The sequence below is a fragment of the Phascolarctos cinereus genome, unplaced genomic scaffold (genome assembly GCF_003287225.1).
Source record: "Phascolarctos cinereus isolate Bilbo 61053 unplaced genomic scaffold, phaCin_HiC Scaffold_7;HRSCAF=346, whole genome shotgun sequence".
Taxonomy (NCBI): domain Eukaryota; kingdom Metazoa; phylum Chordata; class Mammalia; order Diprotodontia; family Phascolarctidae; genus Phascolarctos; species Phascolarctos cinereus.
The window spans coordinates 46,753,555-46,761,107 of NW_027556180.1; positions in this window are offsets into that span (position 1 = coordinate 46,753,555).

Sequence of the window (7,553 nt, forward strand, 5' to 3'; positions counted from 1 at the left end):
TATACCCAGTTTTCATGGGATGATTGGGTTCAAACATAGAATATAATCGTAGTGAGGCACGCATGTAGCTACATGAATGGTAAAGGGTAATTTACAATTCCTAGTACAGGAAATTCTTCCATTTTTGTGTGATTTTCACACGACTTACCTTGGATGCAGCTCTTTTCTGGTCAGCTTGCTCAGCTGATTTCCCAGAGCAGGTTCTTTTCTTGACTTTATAAGCATCACTTCTTTCCACTGTAAGTGTTTGCATTCTAAGAAGCTATCCCCCCTTTGGATAACTGTCTCTCTTTGTTAGTGCCTTCTCTCAGAGGGTCTTTCTTCTCCTCGATGGATGCTCTGTCTCCTAGTAATTGAATAGCTACAATTACTTGGCCAGTGGGGGTAGAGGCAGAAAAGTCCTCTCTTACTCCAAAATGATTCCCTCTCAGGGGGCTGGTTCTTCCTCCACTTCTAGCTTCAACTTTCAATTGCCACTAAAATTCCTCCAGTTATTGAAAGCCTTCAGAGGCATAGCTGACCTATATTCAAAGTCATTCCCTTCTTGACTCAGTTAAGAAGTTCACATCTCATAAAGATGTCATAGTGTATCTTGTGTACTCATTAGAAGTATGTATCCAGGGGCAGCTAGGTGGCACAGTGGATAGAGCACCAGCCCTGAAGTCAGGAGGACCTGAGTTCAAATTCGGCCTCAGACCAAACACTTGATGCTTGCTAGCTGTGTGACCCTGGGCAAGTCACTTAACCCCAATTGCCTAAAAAAACCCAAGCAAACAAGAAGTGTGTATCCATCCTTACACTTAAAAGTTTGTGAATATATTCTGAGCCTCTGTGATTATATCAGTGGTACTGACTTCCTTACAAACATAAATATATGTTTAAATTTTTAAAAAGTTTTGCTATAGTGACTTGACAGTTTAACCATTTTTGAGATCTGGGCCATGAGTAATACAAGGTCATTTTCTCAAGTCTCTTTTTGTGTTTATAAAACCAAACACCTTAAAGTCATCCAGTTTGGTCCCCTTAAAAGCAACAGTGTTAAATACTAGAAATGGATCCACTAATCAGTACAATAGGATCCCTGTGGATGTGGGCCACATGTAGCCTTAGTTTTAAATTTTAATGTTATCTATGGTTTATTATATATTTATTTTGTTAAATATTTCCCAATTACATTTTAATGTGGCTCAGGTTACACTCTGAAGAGTTGCGGCCCATGGATAGGCTGGGTGTGTGATATCTCTGGAAAATATCTCTTTGAAAATAGGCAGCCATTTACATATCTTAGAGTTTTTGCCTGCTTCAGAAGGAAACTCATTTGGGAGTGATCAAATAAGGGTATTTTTGAAAAATCTGTGATGGGGAGATATTTCATAAGTGGTTTTTATTTGATCCCTTCTGGTCATTTTCTGTGCATCATGATGGGCCTTTCAGTTCTACTGATCTTTTCTCTTTGACTTCCATATAATGTACCTGAGGCAAGGTTTATTGTTCAGTTGTGTCCGACTCTTTCATGACCCCATGCACCATAGCATGCCAGGCCCTCCTATCCTCCACTATCTCTCAGAGTCTGTCCAAGTTCCTGTTCATTGTTTGCATGACACTGTCTATCCATCTCATCCTCTACCATCCCCTTTTCCCTGTGGGCTTCAATCTTTCCCAACATCAGGGGCCTCTCCAATGAGTCTTGTTTTTTCATTATGTGGCCAAAGTATTTAAGCTTCAGTATTTGTCTTTCCAGGGAATATTCTGAATTAATTTTTTTTTGATGAGGGGAAAACACTGCAAAAAAGTAATCTCTATTTACAGAAGAATGATTTAAAGACATGATGCATTTCTTTATAATAGAACAGGATTTGTCTACTTATAGTAGAACAGGAATTGTCTACTTTTTAAAAACTCTTTACAGATTTATCTTCAGGATTTCCACCCTCTACTATTAAAATTCTTTTGGTGGGCTGTATCACAGTCATTTTTCTACTTGACTCTCCAAATGACATTCCATCATTTCTTCATCCTGGAAAGTCTCTTTGGGCACAAGTTGAGACAATTTTTTAGACCCGCAATTGAGAAAACACACACACACACACACACACAAAACTAAAGACCCCTCCCCCCTGATGTCAATCTGTGCATAATTCATTCATCACCATCTGATAGCATTTCATACTGTGAAGAGAGAGAGCAGCTGGGTGGGCTCCAGCTCCCGCATCCTATTCGGTGGGTGAGCAGCTGCGTGGCTCACAGATGAGCGGGCACAAGAGATCGATGTTGACAGTGTACTGCTGAGCAACCGCACCATCAAAGGGTTGAAAGGGAACTGCCTTGAACCTGTGGAAGAGGGCCGATCTTCCCCGGCCCACACAGGGGTCTGCCTGCGGTAGTCTCCTTCTGAATGGACAGATGACACTGGAGAAGGTCGTTCAGTTCCCAAAGTAGCCCTGACCAGGAATAGGCGATTTAGACTTCGGAGTACTTTACTTGCCAATTAGCTTCATTTTGCCAACTCCCCTGCCAGAGTTAGGCAATGGGTTTGTTTCTTCTCTACCTGTTTCACTATTGCCCAACGTGGTTGGGTTGGAGCACCTGATACTATTCCCATAGGTGGTATCAAGACAACTCCATGATTTCTCCTTTGTCATCAAAGTTTCCCATGAAAGCCTTCCTTATTATGTCTTCTAGACCCAGTTAATTTTTTTTTGTGGTGAGATAATTGGGGTTAAGTGACTTGCCCAGAGTCACATAGCTAGTAAGTGTTATGTGTCTGAGGCCGGATTTGAACTCAAGTCCTCCTGACTCCAGGGCTGGTGCTCTATCCACAGCACCACCTGGCTGCCCCAAATTAATTTCTTTAAGTATCGGCTGATTTGACCTCCTTGCTGTCCAAGGGACTCTCAAAAGTCTTCTCTAGCACCACAGTTCAAAAACATCAGTTCTGTAGTGCTCAGCTTTCCTTATAGTCCAACTCTCATAGCCATACATTTACCGAAAAAACTATCGCTTTGACCATATGGACCTCTATGGGCAAGATGATATCTCTTCTTTTTAGTACGCTGTCCAGATTTGCCGTAACTTTCCTTCCAAGGAGCAGATGTCTTAATTTCATGGCTATAATAGCTATCTGCACTGATCTTTGAGCCCAGGAAATAAAATAATTTTTTTAATATATAATATACACATATATGTATACATATACACACACACACACACACACATATACGTACACACACATACGCACATGTGACTTCTATTTGCTAGAAGTAATGGAACCAGTTGCCAGGATCCTAGTTTTTTGATGTTACGCTTCCAGCCAGCTTTTATACTCCCCTCTTTCACCTTCATGAAGAGGCTTCTTAATTTTTCTTCACCTTTTGCTACCAGAGTGATATCATCTGCATATCTGAGATTGTTATTTCTCTTAGCAACCTTAATTCAAGCTCTTGATTCATCTAGCTTGGCATTCCAGAGGACGTACCGTGTATATAAGTTAAATAAAGTGGCATACAGCCTTATCATATGCCTTTTCCAGTCTTAAACCTATCAGCTGTTCCATGTTTGCTTCTAAGTGTTGCCTCTTGGCCTGCTGGAATTTTATCACCTCCACTAGCCTCACTGCTAACAATGCGGCCTAAGGTCCGCTTGACTTCATTCTCTAGGATGTCTGGCTCTAGATCAATAGTCACACCATCGTGGTTATCGGTGATATCAAGATCTTTCTTGTATTGATCTTCTGAGTATTCTTGCTACCTGTTCTTAATCTACTGCTGCTAAGTCCCTACCATTTCTGTCTTTTCTCATGCTCATTTTTTGCATGAAATATTCCCTTGGTGTCTCTACTATTTTTTTTGGAGAAATCTCTTTTCTTTTCCATTCTATTGTCTCCTATTTTTTTGCATTGCTCATTTAAGGAAACCTTCTTATCTCTCCTTGCTCTTCTCTGAAATTCTGTATTCAGGCAAGGAAGAGAGGAAAACCAAATTGATAGCATCCCTGTCACTTTTTCCCAGGGATGCTTCCTTAGCTCTCATTGGAAGAAATGTCATGTGTACAAAGAGAAGCCCTTTTGGGGACATCATCTTGCCATCTTGGCCTTACTTAGAATTAGATTGTTTCTGGAGGAGCACATTTTTTTTAACCCTTTGCCTTACAAGGATGGACTAGGTATTATGTGTGGGAAGATAAAAGAGAAACAAAAGAATTGGTACAAGGGGTAGCTAGGTGGTGCAGTGGATAGAGCTCTGGCCTTGGAGTCAGGAGGACTTGAGTTCAAATCCGACCTCAGACACTTGACACTTCCTAGCTGTGTGAACCTGGCCAAGTCACTTAACCCCAATTGCCTCACCAAAAAGAAAAAAAAAAGAATTGATATACAATCCACGAAAGAACATGCTGTTTTGTTGGAGGAAAACTTGGGTTGAGAGGCCAAAGCCTTGAGTTCTAAACTTTGATGTGCCTCTGAGTTGTGAGTGTGTGAGTGACTGTCTCCACCTCATGAATGATGAGATATTAGAGCTGAAGAGATCTTAGCATGTAATTGGCCCTCCCCTTGTGTCATTTTACAAACAAGGAAAATAAGGCCAGAGTAATGAATAGATTTAGCTGATTAAAGGTCAGGGTTTCCAACACAGGGTATCTAATAGAACTGTAACTAGGACTGGGCAAATGAAGATTTGTCCTAGGGTGTCAACATTGACAGGGTGCTAACAACTCATACTCTCCTTCACCAGGTAGGAAAAACTCAGCACTAGCCAACGGGAAATTGAAAATAGAAAGCTACTTTTTTCCAGCAGCAGTCAAACCCCAAGTGAGCTCCTGGTCTGGCTGATGGCATTAGTCTCCTAGCAGAGCTTCATAATGGATTTGTTGGACTTGTTTTGTTTGTCCCCAAGGGGCAGGACTAGCAGAAATGTGTGAAAACCCCAAAGAGAAAAAAATTGAGGCTTGATATACAGAATAGTCCTGACCATGATAGCTATCCAAAAGTGTGATGGGCAACCTTGAGAGATGGTGGGTTTCCCCTTCATTGGAGGTCTTCAAATGAAGGCTGGATGACCACTTTTATAGTGGAGATTTCCTCAGGGTGAGAATGAGACTAAATGGTTGCTGAGATCCCTTCCAATGCTTCCAACTCCCACGATTCTTTTAAAAGTTACTTCTCCTGCTAGGGTCCCTGCATCTTGAGTTCTCCATCCTCATCAATGGAAGTCTTCAAAAGCTTCTTCCCCCAGGTGCATTTTGAGGGATTTACCCCTGGAATTAGAATTGCTAATGTAAGCTCTGGCTTCTCCATTTTACCATTCTCTCTACTGAATAGGATGCTGCCTGGACAAGTCTGTGCTTTAGTTTTCTGATGTATGAAATGAAGTTGGGGCAGGGAGATGGACAAAAGCCCCTCCAGATTCCCAAAGATTCTGTATATAAAAAAAATTTTACAAAGCAAAAAAAAAAAATTCTGAAATTGGAAGCTGTAGAACATGCAAAAAAAATATGCTTAACTTGGTTCAGAAAACATACTGAGGCAAAATGGGCTTTTAAAGATGGAAAGGGTCATGGAGGTCATTGAGTGCAGGTCACATCCCACAGACCAGCACTCCAAATTCAGGTCTGGGGCCATGTTTTAGGAAAGACATCGACAAGTTTGATCTCATTAGTTTAACAATAAGAGCTCACATTCATTATAGAGCTTTAAAGTTAAAAAGTACTTTGCATACATTGTCAAAGTAGGGGGTTTTTTTTATCCCTTTTTAAGTGAGTCAATAGGCTCAGTGAACTAAGTAACCCAGGGTCAACAGCAAATACCTCTTTGGAGATATTTAGATTGAAGAAGACTCATGACTCCCTTGGATTGGATAGTGTGGGAATGGACATCTGAGATCCACTCCCAGATCCTCCATTTGAGAAGGGCACCCATGACTTTTGCTTCATTTCCCACCTGGCTGGTTTCCCAGACTTGATGTTCTCCAAAAACTCATCCTGCAAGATGAAATCAACTCCATAACTCACATTTTCTCACTCCAGTTTCTGGTTTTCATCATGCTCTCCCTTGCTCTGTCAGGTACCTCCCCCACACCCTTTCCAGCTTTTTATGTGTTGTCTTCTGTTAGACTGTAAGTTCCTTGAGGGCAGGAAGTATTCCTACATACTACGCACTTAATAAATGTTTATTGACCCTGACTCATTGGACCATAGAATTTAGAATTAAAAGAGACCTTAGAAATAATTTAGTCCAACGCATTATAAAGAAGAAACTGTAGGCTCTGAGAGCTTACTTCCCTAAGGTCACATACATAGCCAGTTGCAATATCATTATTTGGTCCTAGTTCTCTTAACTCCAGGGGCGCTGCAGTGCATAGAGTGACAGGCCTGGAGTCAGGAAGACTCATTTTCCTGAGTTGAAATCTGGCCTCAGATACTTAATAGATGTGCGATCACTTAATCCTGTTTGCCTCAGTTTCTTCATCTGTAAAATGAGCTGGAGAAGGAAATGGCGAACCACTCCACTATCTGTACCAAGAAAATCCTTAACTCCAAACTAAATGGCCTTCTCACTTTACACATGCCAATTTACTTTACACATACCAATTTTTCCCATGATAGCAGTGTTCAGGTATTTGAGGATTTGAGCAGGATTCAGGTATTTGTCGTATGAAAGCCAAATTAGACTCAACATCTGTAAAGCATCTTGAAAACCTTAAAACACTATACAAATGTAATTTTATCCTTGTTCACTTTGATCCAAGAGGCTAGACCCTGAAGCCATGGATAGAAATCATAGAGAAGCATATTTGGGTGAGGGAACAGAAGCCAAGTGAAGTAAAGCAACATGTGTGAGGTCACCCAGCTAAAATAAAGGGCAAATAAGAGATTTAGGAGCCACTCACACAAGATTGCTAAAGAAAGTCAGGAGTAAAGTGTGTGGTCAGTCTTTTAGAGGCTCCTGGGTAAAGCACAGGTGGATTACTGACATATCTCACATCCAGGTGAAGACCTGAGAACTTTAAACTACTGAATCTTCCTTCCATACTGGACACACAGACGGAATTTTACATAGCTAGGGATCATCAAATACTTGAACAAATGTAATCTATTGAGGGGAAGACATGGCTACTCACCATCAACAGCAGATTTTTACTGAACTGGGTAGAGCACTGCGCTAGGTCATCTGATAGAAACCAAAGAGTATAAGATACCGTCCCTGTCCTCAAGGGACTTAGAACCTAGTTGGGTTGACTGGGTGTATACATGGCAGTGATGTTAAACTCAAATAGAACTAGATCCCAGAAGGCTGCGTATTGATGTAGAAAATCCCAAATTAACATTGTATTTTTTAGTGTTACCAAACATTTCCCAATTACACTTTAATCTGGTTCAGGGTACTCTCAGGAGTTCTGCCTATTGTTTGCTGCTGTTTGGGCACTTCTACATGAGAAAGGACAACAAAGGCTAGTATTTGCTGAGTGATAAACGAAGCCTATGCACTCCAAGTGCAGCCGGAGTTTAGACAAATCAGCTTACTTAGAATCCTAGCTTGCCTAGAATTCCTTGATGTAAAT